Below are 15111 nucleotides of genomic sequence, written 5' to 3' on the forward strand. Positions count from 1 at the left end.
TGTGTGTATCACCATTTTAACTATTTTAAAGTGTACTGTTCAGTGACATTAAATATATTCACATCCTCTTACAGCTATCACTAGCATCCATCTCCAGAACTTTTTCATCATCCCAAATCTAAATTATACCCATTAAACAATAATTCCCTATTTCCCCACTCTCCCAGACTCTGGTAACTATCATTGTACTTTCTCTCTACATGAGTTTGACTACTCTAGGTACCTCATTTAAGTGGAGTCATGTAATATTTGTCCCTTTGTGTCTGGCCTATTTCTTTTTTTGTTGTTTTAAATATGACCCCTTTGCTTAGAGACTTGGCAATTTTTTTTTCCCCTGATTTTTTGTTGTTGTTGTGAGTTTCTGCTTTGTGCCTAGGCCTAGCAAGTGATGCATACATGTCAATGTCTGAGACCAGTTAATTCAGCAGTTTGTTTCATGTCGTTAGGGGGTTATTAAAGTTTTGACGCTTTAATAAGCTGTGATTCCTAATCTGTATGTCTGTAGGCTTAGCTCCTCCAAGTCTTGCTGATAAACCTGCACTGACAATGCTATTAGAGATTAGTCTTTCTCCTTGTTTCATAAGGCAAATTGTTCTCCTTCTTATGGCCTGATTATGAAGTGGAAAATTACTGGTCCATTGTTGTCGTTGTTTATACAGGCATGAAGACAAACTGTGCACAAGGACAATAGCGACGTGAGAAGTTTGATTGCAGCCTCATTAAGAAATTACACGCTCCTACTCATTACTTTTCTCTCTTTTTCTATTCTCATTGTATCCTCCTCCCTCCCTTTCTCCATCCCTTTCCTTCCTTTCTAGTCTGTCATCCCTCCTTAACAGCTTCTCCTTCCTGTCTTTTCCATTCTCATCCTCCTGAGTAGTTGCCATAGAGACCATCTGGCCCTGTGGCCCAAACACAAGTAGAATAGCTGGGGCTCCCCCAGTCTCTTGGGCGGTTCCTGGTTCCTGGTGCTCACACGGTTTTGTTTGAGCCCTCTGAGCGTCTTGGGAGGGTATGGGCTTTGATTCTAAACGCAGTTCTGCCCCTCCTACTGTCTGGTTGGGGCTTCTCCTTTGCCCTTGGATGTGGGGTATCTTTTCTTGGTGGGATCCAACATTCTCCTGTCGATGTTTGTTCAGCAGTGAGTTGCGAGTGAGTTCTCGCAGGAAAAGATGAGTGCACGTCCTTCTACTCCACCATCTTAGCAGTACTGGTCATAGCAAAAAAAGCAAACACCCTCTTCCAACAACACAAGAGACAATTCTACGTATGGACATCACCAGATGGTCAGTACCGAAATCAGATTGATTATATTCTTTGCAGCCGAAGATAGAGAAGCTCTGTATAGTTGGCAAAAACAAGACCAGGAGCTGACTGTGGCTCATGTCATGAACTCATTATTGCAAAATTCAGACTTAAGTTGAAGAAAGCAGGGAAAACCGCTAGACCATTCAGGTATGACTAAATCAAATCCCTTAGGATTATACAGTAGAAGTGACAAATAGATTCAAGGGATTAGATCTGGTAGACAGAGGGCTTGAAGGACTATAGACAAAGGGGTTTGTGACATTGTACAGAAGGCAATGATCAAAACCATCCCCAAGAAAAAGAAATGCAAAAAGGCAAAATGGTTGTCTGAGGAGGCCTTACAAATAGCTGAGAAAAGAAGAGAAGTAAAAAGCAAAGGAGAAAAGGAACGATATACCCATCTGAATGCAGAATTCCAAAGAATAGCAAGGAGGGATAAGAAAGCCTCCCTAAGTGATCAATGCAAAGAAATAGAGGAAAACAATAGAATGGGCAAGACTAGAGATCTCTTCAAGAAAATTAGATACCAAGGGAACATTTCATGCAAAGATGAGCTCAATAAAGGACAGAAATGGTATGGACCTAACAGAAGCAAAAGGTATTAAGAAGAGGTGGCAAGAATACACAGAACTATACAAAAAAGATCTTAATGACCCAGATACACGATCGTGTGATCACTCACCTAGAGCCAGACATCCTGGAATGCGAAGTCAAGCGGACCTTAGGAAGCATCACTATGAACAAAGCTAGTGGAAGTGATGGAATTCCAGCTGACCTATTTCAAATCCTAAAAGATGGTCTTGTGAAAGTGCTGCACTCAGTATGCCAGCAAACTTTGAAAACTCAGCAGTGGCCACAGGAGTTTTCATTCCAATCCCAAAGAAAGGCAGTGCCAAGGAATGTTCATATTCCTGCATGGTTGTACTCATCTAACACACTAACAAAGTAATGTTCAAAATTCTCCAAGCTATCCTTCAATAATACGTGAACCGAGAACTTCCAGATGTTCAAGCTGGATTTAGAAAAGGCAGAGGAACCAGAGATCAAATTGCCAACATCCATTGGATCATAGAAAAAGCAAGAGAATTCCAGAAAGACATCTACTTCTGCTTCATTGGCTATGCCAAAGCCTTTGACTATATGGATCACAACAATCTGTGGAAAATTCTTAAAGAGATGGGAATACCAGACCACCTTACTTGCCTCCTGAGAAATCTGTATGCAGGTCCAGAAACAAGAGTTAGAACCAGACATGAAACAATGGACTGGTTCCAAATTGGAAAAGGAGTATTTAACTTATATGCAGAGTACATCATGCAAAATTCTGGGCTGGATGAAGCACAAGCTGGGATCAAGATTGCTGGGAGAAATATTAGTAACCTCAGATAGGCAGATGACACCACCCTTATGGCAAAAAGCAAAGAGGAACTAAAGAGCCTCTTGATGAAAGTGAAAGAGGAGAGTGAAAAAGCTGGCTTAAAATTCAGCATTCAAAAACAAAGATCATAGCATCCGGTCCCATCACTTCATGGCAAATAGTTGGGGAAACAATGGAAACAGTGACAGACTTTATTTTCTTGGGCTCCAAAGTCACTGCAGATGGTGACTGCAGCCATAAAATTTAAAAGACGCTTGCTCCTTGGAAGAAAAGCTATGACAAACCTAGACAGCATATTAAAAAGCAGAGTCGTTACTTTGCTGACAAAGATCTGTCTAGTCAAACCTATGGTTCTTCCAATAATCATGTATGGATGTGAGAGTTGGACTACAAAGAAAGCTTAGTGCCAAATTGATGCTTTTGAACCATGGTGTTGGAGAATATTCTTGAGAGTCCCTTGGACTGCAGGGAGATCAAACCAGTCAATCCTAAAGGAAATCAGTCCTGAATATTCATTGGAAGGGCTGATGCTGAAGCTAAAACTCTAATACTGTGGCCACCTGATGCAAAGAACTGACTCATTTGAAAAGACCCTGATGCTGGGAAAGATTGAGGCAGGAGGAGAAGGGGACGACAAAGGATGAGATGGTTGGATGGCATCACTGACTCAATAGACATGAGTTTGAGTAAACTCGGGGAACTGGTGATGGATAGAGAAGCCTCGCATGCTGCAGTCCATGGGGTTGCATAGAGTTAGACGTGAATGAGCAGCTGAACTGAACTGAACTCCATCGGTCTACCTGGAGGAACAGGCAAACAGGGAATTCAGTTCAGTTCAGTTCAGTTGCTCAGTCATGTCTGACTCTTTAAGAGAACTAAATTCTAATTTTTTTAAAGGATGGAAACTAACTTGTTGAGAAAAGAGAGAAATATGCTGGGAGGTTTGATTAGCAAAAAAGCAAAGAGGAAGAGGGAGGGAGCATCTTGGAGGATGATTTAAAAAGTAACCACTGCATTCGAGATTTCAAGCAGAATATTAATCCACGGACTGTTTTCCTTGGGCCTTGGGGCCACTACTCCCATTTAAGGCAGGGTGAGTAGTAGTGTTAGTCACTCAGTTGTGTCCGACTCTTAGCGACCCCGTAAACTGTAGCCCACCAGGCTCCTCTGTCCATGGGATTCTCCAGGCAAGAATACTAGAGTGGGTTGCCATTCCCTTCTCCAGGGGATCTAACTGACCCAGGGATTGAACCCAGATCTCCTGCACTGCAGGCAGACTCTTTACCATTTGAGCTACAGGGAAGCCCCAAAGGACTGTTTTAGAGCCTCTTAAAACATCAAACATAGAGTTGGTTCTGTCTCTGTATCCCCTGCTCATTGCTCTGGGCAGATCACTTCTGCCTTCCCCAATTCCATTTCTCAGTCTGTAAAATGAAGGGTCAACAGATTCAGAACCATAAGACTTTGAGCCAAAGCCATGAGACTATGAAAGGTATTCTTTAAATTCAGTTTTTATGTTGTCAACAAATGAAGGTGTTAGTATGCTAGAGACAGAAGTATTAACAATGAAAAATTACCCAACGCCCAGACTGGCTCCTGTTGGAGAGGTGGAAATGGTCGTGATGGAATTCAGGTAACCTCGGGACCCTGGGATTTCTGAATTTCAAAACACTTAAGAGAATCTTCCAGTCTTTCCTTCTTAAATGTGAATGGACATATATTGCCATTATTGCCTTGTCCCCACTTCTCCCAAATTTAGATCACCAGTATTTATAAAGTTTACCAGTCACAAATAGATTCTTGCATTTCCCATCCCTTTTTATAGGGACCTCTTTCAGTTCAGTATGCTTTTACTGGCACTGACTTTGGTTTTCTTTACAGCAGCAGCTGCTAATTACTGACAGCTTTTGAGCAAGCAGCTTGTCATTTTTGGCAGGGATAGGGACCATCCATAGCAATTCAAGACTATATTTTCATTTGCTAAATTTACTTTGCTACATGAAAATACATCTTGAGTTAAAACATAGTCTGTAGTCAAAGGTGGCTGTATTTGCTGAAACATTTCCCTGAGTTGGCATTTGGTCCTGTAGTTGAAAGACTCTCAGGTGATAAAGCAAAGGTTCGGTGTCTATCAGACTGATGCCATTAGTCCTAAGTCAGCCTTCTAACATTAATGAACATTCTGGATGTAGAAGCTCATCATCTTGTTTTGTCACAATAGTAAATCTTTCTGGATTACATTTGCTAGTATGCATGGTAACCGAAGGAGTGAATTGTTGGTATATGTTGAGCTTTCCGTTTATATTCAGCTTCTTTCTTGAGACATAGTTAATAGAAAGTTAGTTTGCATAAAGAAGAAGCTTTCTTTGGAATTTCAGCTCATATCAGCATCATCACATTTCATGTAATTCTCCTCTTTGAAATCACCGCAAGGAGGTGTTAGCTCTGTTTTACACACTTGTCACGATGTTGATAGAATGGTACAGCTTGCAATTGTATTTACCTTGGTTAGCACCAGTGATGAGTCAAAACCTCCATCACAGTTTCTATAAAGTGTGATTCAGTCCCATTATTCCTATAATAAGGATTCAAGTTAATGACCTCCGCGGTGTTAAAAATAACATCTTGAAGGAAATAACTGACCTACCATTCTTTCCCCTAATTTAGGTTCTTTTTGTAATATGGAGGTCTACCAAAATTATATTTAATTTAAAACACAGTTATTGACTGTCTACCATGTACCTAGTACTATGTTGAGGAAATCAAAGTGAATGAATGATTCCTGCCCTGGATAACTTATAGTCTAGTAGGTGAATAACAGATAACTCAGAAATGCTTTGGTTCTTATGCCCAGAGTAGGGTAAATTCTAATTCTAGAGAGGTAAAGTATTCCATTTTTTTTAAAAAATCACATGCTCAAAATGATAAAAGGCATAAGATACAAGCGTTGTGTTGGGATTTTTTTGTTTGTTTGTTTTAGCTAACTATTTTAAAGATTTTATGAGGCTCCTTTCATAAGACCCTAGAGTTGCCAGGTGTCCCTGTCCCAGATTTCCCAGTCTCATGGTTGGACAACCCTGTTAAATTCGGATGTGGTCTTCCACATCAGAACATCTCTCCATGCCTTGGCTTGGTAAATGCCAAATGATCTCCTAAAGGTCAGCTAGTATCTACTGGGCACTGTGCACAGTGACGTAGTTATTTCTGCATTTGTTGTGTTAGGTTTATCAATTATTATAGGAATTTATCATTCACATCCTGTCTGTAACTTCAGATGCACATCGGCGTCAGGTAACTTGATGTTTAGTTATCCTGTAGTTACCGGGATAACTGACTTCAGTATCGTTTACTCTCCTATCTTACCCACTAGAATATTTCACAAGTTGTTTTCACGTCTGTAATAGTGATATTGTCCCTTTAATGAGGAATGTTTTCTGCCAGTAGAAAGCCTGAGTTTAGAAGGATCTCTGGTAAATATTGGTGAGAGATGATAATGTAGCTAATGAAAGCCCAATAAGGAATTTGGGAACAAACACAATAAAGGTAACCACTCTGCTTCTCATAGGAAGTGTCCCGGTGTTAATTCTTTGTTTTATTTATCTATTTATTTTAGGCTGTGCTGGGTCTTTGCTGCTGTGCAGGCATTTCTCTAGTTGTGGCGAGCGGGGGCTACTTTCTAGTTGCGGTGCTCAGGCTTCTCATTGTGGTGGCTTCTCTTGTCGCAGAGGACAGGCTCTAGGACACATAGGTTCTAGGACACATAGGTTTCAACAGTTCTGGCGCACGGGCTTAGTTGTTCTGTGGTATGTGGGATCTTCCCGGACCAGGGATCAAACCCATGTCTCCTGCACTGGCAGGCGTATTCTTTACCACTGAGCCCCTAGGGAAGCCCCACAAAGTTAATTCTGACCACTGGTGGTCAGGATCTAGGTTTGGGCCTCTTTGAAAAATCACCCACCCCCAGCACGATTCTCGTTATTCTCCCACTCCTTTCTGTAATCTAAAGCTTTTGGCTGATTACTGATTTGATTGAGAAGAGTGAAGGTGAACCACCAGATCCCTAATACGGCTTCCTTTGTTTGAAAGCTTGGCATCCTGATGTTCTCAGGCCTTTAGGGAAGGGAGTCCTATTTAAAACATTTTGGGAAAAAAAATTGGGAGATCGTCAAATAATTTTTGGTATCTGTGAGTTGCTCTTTGTTAATTCAGTTTGCAGCTTTTATCATAAAACAATCTTAAACCACAGGTATCATAGTCAGAAAAAGCTCATTTGATTAGGTAAAGTTTTTAATACATAAAGCCCAGGGGTTGAGAGTGTGAGCACTGGAAATGGGCAGCCTAGTGCTGATCCCATCTCCTCCACTTGTGGCAGGACTGTGGGCAAATTTTTCACCTCTTAAGCCTGCTTCCTCTTAAATAGAACGGGGATAATGGACTTCCCTGGGGTCTCAGACAGTAAAGAATCCACCTGCAATACAGGAGACCATGGCTCTATTCCTGGGTCGGGAAGATCCGCTGGAGAAGGGAATACTAGGCTACCCACTCTAGTATTCTTGGGCTTCCCTGTGGCTCAACTGGTAAAGAATCTGCCTGCAATGTGGGAGACCTGGGCTGGGAAGATCCCCTGGAGAAGGGAATGGCTACCCACTCCAGTAATCTGGCCTGGAGGATTCGGTGGACTGTATAATCCATGGCGTTGCAAAGAGTCAGACACAACTGAGCGACTTTCTGTAAGCCTGCTTCCTCTTAAATAGAATGGGGATAATGATCCTACTGCCTCATAGGATTGTCAGAAGGATTAAATGAGGGTGCATATAACACGCACACCACAGTACACGATGTAGTAAGAGCTCCTTGAATGCTAATGTTACTACTGTTATTCATTTCTGTTACTACTGCTGCTACACTCCCTATTTTTTTCCCTTTCCCATGCTAATTCCTTTGTTATTTAAGATTTGGTGATTAAATGTAAAAGTCTTGAAAACTTAATAGTTTGTGTTGTTTCCAACATGAAATAGTTTCTGGTGTGAGTAACAGTAGTTAACTCAGCATATATAACAACCTAATAAGTTTCTCCTTGAACTCCAAACTGTCATTTCAAAGGAGGTATTCTCAGAGTGGGGTTATGTACCCTCCATCATCAAAGCCTAGAATCTTTACGAAAGCTTGTCTCACAAAAAGCCTTGTGTCTGTGTTGCTACCACAACCTAAAACTAATGAGTTAGAAACCACACAGAGCCCTGTGACATGCTTGCAGGAGCCCCTCCGAAGGACCCATCACATTTTCTTGTAAGCTGGATGTAGATAGCTAAGCCAGGAATCCATCTGTTTCAGAAAACTTAAAAAGTCTTCCTTTTTCCTTCCCTCTCCTTCACTTTTAAACTAAAAAGATTTAATTTTGTTGCCTCTGGGAAGGTTAAATGCCTGGATGCTCTCTTGAAGCCTATGTGAGAATGCAATATTGTTTCTTTGGGGGTGAGGGGTCTTTAATATTGTTCCACAACTATTAAATGTTACTACCTAAAAAAGATTTAATATCATATTTTCTGTCTTCTTCTGCATTTTGTTACTAGCTGTACAGTCTTTTCACCATGTTTTGTCTAAGGAAATATATTTCCCTTGTATATGTGCATTTGCTGATTGTCAGCACTGAACCTGGCCAGTGCCTTAGCATGTTGAATAGCTGATTGGACTTTAGTTAGAGAAGAGGAAAGCTAAAGATTTATTTTTAAATCAGTCAACTAGGGGCCTTGTATGTGGCCACATTTATTATAGACAAAATGCTACTTTATTTTTAGGTGGAGACTTCTGGAGCATTAGTATTGCTATAAAGCCCAGGATGGTTCCAAACCTCGTGTTGAAGTCCACATTAAATCTGGTAGTTCTTGAGTCCCACTGCTGTTTAAAGAGTGTAGCTCCGTGTGATCTTATTGTCTTTAACTTAGTCAAGTGAGACACCGCATTACATAGGTTCTAGGTCTCACATTTGCTTTGTTTTTCTCTGGAGCTTTACTGGAAACCGAATGCTGTTGCGTACTAGCTGCAGAAGCAGGAGGGGAAGTTGGCAAGAATTAACTGCTTTCTGTTTGGTCTGTCTGAGGCAGCTGACCTTTTGGAAGGAAATCGCTGCTCTTTGCTTCTTCCTGTAACAGTGCAGCCTGTGAAAGAACATATACACAGAAGGGTTCTGCCGCTATCCTGGCTGCTGGCCTGGTGCGTAAGCTGTTAGTTAAGAGGTGGGCATCTCTCGGTGCAGCTGTGTGTGTTGCAGGAACAAATACTCAGGTTCAGGGAGCTGAGCTGTGTGGAGATAGGCCAGTAGATAGAGAGTCTCTGTTTCCAGATAAAGTAGTTTGCTTTAGCAAAGATAATTTTATTGCCAAGTTCCAGTATTTATCCTATGGACACTTGCCTTGTGTTCAGTTTTAATTCATCTTAATGTTGAATGTCTTGGTATCAGTATTATTTCTTATACTGGATCACCTTTTTTTCCCTGAGAGGCCATTCTTATTTTTCAAAACATAAGCTCTTAGTTTAATGTCATTTCTGTGTACAAACTGCTACATTTAAAATGGATAACCAGCAAGGACCTACTGTATAGCACAAGGAACTCTGCTCAGTGTTTTGTGACAGCCTGGGTGGGAGGGGAGTTTGGGAGAGAATGGATACATGTATATATATGGCTGAGTCCTTTTACTGGCCACCTGAAAGTATCCCAACACTGTGAATCAACTATACTCCAGTGTAAAATAAAAAGTTGAAAAAAAATTCAAAAATAATAATAAATGTCATTTCATCTCAGAATTAGAATTAACTTCTTACCGTATCTGCTGCCCATTGTTGGATCCACTTTTTCTGCAGGAGTTGTTTTACTTAGTCACAGTGGGTATTATACCCCACACATTGGCATTTTCTTCAGGAAGCTACAGTTGGGCTTCCAAATTGGCATATCATCCAGTGAGCAGGCGAAGGGCTTCCCAGGTGGCACTGGTGGTAAGGAACCTGCTTGCCAGTGCAGGTAAAAGCAAGAGACTTGGGTTCAATCACTGGGTCGGGAAGACCCCTGGAGGAGGGCACGGCAACCCACTCCAGTATTCTTGCCTGGAGAATCCCAAGGACAGAGGAGCCCGGTGGGCTGTGGACCACAGGACTGCACAGAGTCGGACACAACCAAAGCAACTTAGCACAAGCAGGCAAAGGAACGAGCAGATGAACCATTTCTCTCTTAAAAGAAAAGATTTTAGTCTTCTATCATTTTAACCCAAACATATTTAGGTTCATTTTTAAATTTTGTTTTCTGAAGGGATTTATCGTCAAGTAACAGAAATGAAGTTGATTATGATTATTGGTGAGTGGAGAGAACATAGCTGCCTGAAAAGGGGGCAAGATTCTTCTTGCATTTAGTTTGAGTTCAGTTTATAGGCATGCTTTCCCAATGCATTACTGGTCTCTTTCCAAGATTTACTGTTAATAATAAAGACTGTTGAGTGAGCATCAATGTCAGTGTACAAAAATGGCGCAGAGAGTAACCTCATGAGATTGACGTCTGGTCTCTCCTTAGCAAGGTGGCCCTGCAGTGCTTCTTTCCTGTTCTTGGAAGCTGGCCTCATCTGTTCAACCTTCCAGAGATAGTGAAGAATCCAAAAGAGAGTGCAAACCTTGTTTTGGCTTTAGGCATAGGTTCTGGCACAAAATAAGTTGGTATCAACAAAAGAGGAAGATTTCTCCCAGTTCTGTTGGCCTTTGAATAGGAGTAAAGTTAGGAACTGGTGGCTAAAGCTTTCTGGAAGCTGATCAGGTAACTGTTTGCTTCCAGAGGCCTTGAATTGTTACCCTTAAACTGTCAAGGGCCTTCACCTAGGGCAGTTGTGTCCAGTTATGTTGCTAGGGGTAAGGGAAATAGAGTTTTTTTGGTTTTTTTGGTTTTTGAAATAGAGTTTTTAAAAAGGAATGCTTGCACTGCTGACGGTGGTTTTCTATATATTTCATTCCTTTTATTGTTGGCACAAGTTTGCAGTGACCATTGCCTAGTCATGTCAAAGATGAATAAAGAGCCAAACATGAATCTAAGTATGTATTATTTCTTGCCTTGAAATAGGACTTTCTCAAATACTCTCTTTTTTTCTTTTCTCTTTTCCTTGCTTTTTTTTTTTTTCAGAAGTCACAAGAAAACTTTTTACATTCCGACTCTACTCCCTCTGAGATCAATAATCTTCAACCTGGTCTAAGTTCTAGTTTACTTTTTTTTTCTTTTGGTATTCTGAACGATTTGGTATGAAGATTTTCAAACACTCACAAAATACAGTGTATAATGCATTTCCATAGATTCATCAGTTCAGTTCAGTTCAGTTGCTCAATTCTGTCCAACTCTTGTGACCCCATGGACTGCAGTATGTCAGGCCTCTGTCCATCACTAACTCCCGGAGTTTCCTCAAACTCATATCCATTGAGTCGGTGATGCCATCTAACCATCTCATCCTCTGTTGTCCCCTTCTCCTCCTGCCTTCAATCTTTCCCAGCATCAGGGTCTTTTCCAATGAGTCAGTTCTTCACACCAGGTGGCCAAAGTATTGGAGTTTCAGCTTCAGCATCAGTCCTTCCAATGAATATTCAGGATTGATTTCTTTTAGGGTTGACTGGTTGGATCTCCTTGCAGTCCAAGGGACTCTCAAGAGTCTTCTCCAACACCTCAGTTCAAAAGCATCAATTCTTTGGTGCTCAGCTTTCTTTATAGTCCCTCACATCCATACATGACTACTGGGAAAACCATAGCTTTGACTAGATGGACCTTCATTGGCAAAGTAATGTCTCTGCTTTTTAATGTGCTGTCTAGGTTTGTCATAGCTTTTCTTCCAAGGAGTAAGCGTCTTTTAATTTCATGGCTGCAGTCACCATCTGCAGTGATTTTGGAGCCCAAAGAAATAAAGTCTGTCACTGTTTCCACTCATCTATTTGCCAGAAAGTGATGGGACCAGATGCCATAATCTTAGTTTTCTGAATGTTGAGTTTTAAGCCAGCTTTTTCACTCTCCTCTTTCACTTTCATCAAGAGGCTCTTTAGTTCTTCTTCGCTTTCTCCCGTAAGTGTGGTGTCATCTGCATATCTGAGATTATTGATATTTCTTCTGGCAATCTTGATTCCAGTTTGTGCTTCATCCAATCCAGCATTTTGCATGATGTACTCTGCATATAAGTTAAATAAATTCAAAACCTACCAAAATTTTGTTAATCCTTTTTTATATACTCCCCACATAAACACCTTTTTTGTTTCTTCTAGAGTTTATTAAAAGAATAGTATGAACAATTATTGAGTGCAAAGTATTTTAAAGGATTTAAATATAAATAGATGTTAAAATTACAAATTAATCTTATCGATTAATAGTCTTGAACCACTGCTTGAAAACACATTGTTGGTATATATTGAAACTGATAGAATTGCATTTCTTTTTTAAAAAATGCATAAATATCTCATGCCCTACTTAAATCTCAAGACTACTTAACTTGTAAGAAACTGCCATAACCTGGGTACTGTCATGATGGGAAGTATTTCTACCTATGTCTTTTGCACATCCTTTTATATTTAATTCCTGTGGGGTAGGGAGCAGTGCCAATTGCCCATAATTATTAAACTTATATTTCAGATTTTACACTTTGAACAAAATTTAATAAATAAAAAAACTTTATAAAAAATTGTACCAAAACTTCTTCACCTAAATGTAACAACTGTTTATAGTTCTCTCTGACCTCCCTCTGGTATGTGTCCTCTGGCAAACATGTTGTGTACACTTTTCATTTAGTATTCCTTTACTTCTAGAAAATGTGTCTATGGCCTTATATTTTATTTTATTTTATTTTTTTTTTGGTTTTTTTTTTTTTTTTTTTTTGAGGCCAATGTCCTCTATTTATTGAACGTCTACCCCACGCTGGAACTGCGCCAGCCCTGAATGCCCGTCATCTCCCAGATGCTTCCAGAAGTCTGGGGGACCGGACCGGACCGCCGCGGGCCCTTTTTGACTCCGCCTGCCCCTCTCCCCTCGTCCCCCGCAGCCGCCTGGTTTCCGTCTCCTATCCTGAAGGCTCCCTTATCACCCACAGCCCTGTCCCACTCTTGGTATCGGCGTTCTCCGGGATAAGTTTGCAGTGTTCCTCTCCCGAGATGGGAGACCCGTCCCGTTACGAACGTCCCGGGACGGCGAAGTCGGCTCTGCGCGCCCCGGGTCTCAGGTCCCCTGCGTGCTGGGCGGGTGGGTAGCGTCCACGCTGCACCCCGGGCCTCGTTTCCCTCCATTACAGTCAGGCAGGGCGGGTTTCGCCGTGCGACCCGGACCTCAGTTTCCCCACCCTTGCAGTCACGCGAGGGGATGGTGGTCAGGGTTCGCTGCTCTGGGGCGGACAAAAGACAGAAGGCCACCCGTGGCCTCGTCGTGCCGCAGATTTTGTGGCCAGCAGTGGAAAGAGCCCCGGCGTCTCTAGAACGCCTTAAGCCGCTGCCATTGCTCCGCTCGCTAACCTGAGCGACGTCTGAACTCCTGGCCTTATATTTTAACAAGCCTTTATATTTCACTTGAATTATTGCACAGTATTCCATCAGATTAATATATTATAGTTTAATAACCAGTCTCTTATTTTGGACATTTAGATTATTTCTGATTTCCCACTGTTGTGTATCCTGTTGTCTAGCTATTGTCCTTAGGAGTTGACCTCATGAGTGTTCTTCAAAGCAAATTTTGCTAAGTGGAAAATTTTTTATTTTATTATTTCTCTTATTTGGCTGCATCAGGTCTTAGTTGCGGCATGCGGGATTTTTAGTTGTGGCATTCAAACTCATAGTTGTAGTATGTGGGATCTGATTCCCTGACCAGGGGTTGAACCTGGGCCCCCTCCGTTGAGAGTGTAGTCTTAGCTACTGGGCCACCAAGGTAGTCCCCAAGTGGAAATTTAATACTATAATTTTCAGTGGTAAGAGGGAGTCTGTGAACTTTAATGTGGAAAATATTAAGAACATGTGTAGATTTATTAATAAGTTGACTTTTAAACAAAACTTCAGAAGGGAAGGGATTATAATTCATCTAAATGGTACAGAAACTCAGTATATTGAAGTAGCTGAGGAATTTCTATGTCCTGAACTAAAGGATTTGACCTTTTCAACAGACAGTCTAAGATGAGTTGGTCTCGATTAACAATATAAAATGGGTACAGATATAAACCCTCATTCGAGGGACTTCCCTGGTGGTGCAGTATTTAAAACTCTCTGCACCCAGTGCATGGGGCCTGGGTTCGATCCCTGGTCAGGGAGCTAGATCCCACATGCCTCAACGAAGACCCAGTGCAGCCAAATAAATATTTTTTTAAATAAATAAGCAAATTTAAAAGCCTACATTCAAAGTTCTGAGGCTGACATAGGTCTACATGGCAGCCTCAGATCATTTCTCACTTTTCTGTAATGCAGACGGTCATTGTTTGGGGGCTATAGTAAATGTTTTTAGTTATCTGAAAAATGTTATTGATGTAGCTTCTTCCCAAGTGAGCTGTCCAATTTGCTTAATAGATTGCAACACAAATAATAATAACACGCACCCGTTCAAGCTGTGGGCCAGTGTGGCAGGAGGGAGCCCTTCTCCCCCCCCTCCTCCCCTCTCCCCAAAGTAATATGCAGTGATTTCGCTGTGACGTAAAGATTTATGACTGATTGTCTTCCCAGAATTTTATCATCTCTGTGTTGCCTGGCAAATTTTTCCTTGTTTGTTTCTTTGTGAGCCAAATACTTTTATTCGTTCTGTTCTCTTCCCATCTGTTTAATAATCTGATTTTATTAGAGAATTGCCTTTCCAATGGCTTATAAAGTAGTGTTTAGGACAAAATTTTTTTAAAGAGCAGATAGCTCTAGTGTTGACCTGCTTCTAGATGGGATAGTTTTACACTAACCTTCTTACTTGATGTTAGGCCAATTTTAGTATGAACAAAGTCTTAATCCTTCATTGCCACTATTTCATAGTTTTCTGTCCCTCCAGGTTCCTACTACTAGGTAATCACTGCCACTGAGTAGATGTATTGACAGTAAAGCAGAAAACAACAGAGAACTTGCTCTTTATATCCCATTCAAAGTTCTTCAGTCATTAAGTGGTGCTGATATGATTAACAGTTTTGAATCCTAGCTCCTTGCCAGATCAGATTCTTTTTCAGATCAGAAGCAATGTTTATACATTTTCTGTTTCATCTGCCAAGTAGCCCAAGCCTTTGCCCAAATCAGAGCCCCACAGTATTAGGTTTCTGATTCTAATTTCTTACTCATTTTCTTTCTTTAAGTTATGAAATATAACAAACATGCAGAAAAATACAAAACACAATATGACAGACTACGACCACAAGTCCCTGGGACAGAGTCACCATGGTGCAGTGGTAGAGTACAGACTGGGGCCAGGCTGC

At 41.1% G+C, this 15111-nt stretch overlaps 1 protein-coding gene across 5 annotated transcripts in view; it reads left to right on the top strand.

Annotated features, from left to right (window-relative positions):
• LOC122441627 (signal transducer and activator of transcription 5B) overlaps nucleotides 1-15111 on the top strand; it is a 64643-nt gene that overhangs the window by 17498 nt on the left and 32034 nt on the right. Inside the window, exon 1 of one of the 5 annotated variants that reach the window (XM_043468462.1) lies at nucleotides 8854-8922. The exons of the other annotated variants lie outside the window; for them this stretch is intronic. The gene's annotated coding sequence lies outside the window, so the exon portion shown is untranslated. Of the gene's footprint in view, nucleotides 1-8853; nucleotides 8923-15111 lie in introns of those variants that run through there. 5 annotated transcript variants of the gene reach the window in all.

The sequence above is a fragment of the Cervus canadensis genome, chromosome 1 (genome assembly GCF_019320065.1).
Source record: "Cervus canadensis isolate Bull #8, Minnesota chromosome 1, ASM1932006v1, whole genome shotgun sequence".
Lineage (NCBI taxonomy): Eukaryota > Metazoa > Chordata > Mammalia > Artiodactyla > Cervidae > Cervus > Cervus canadensis.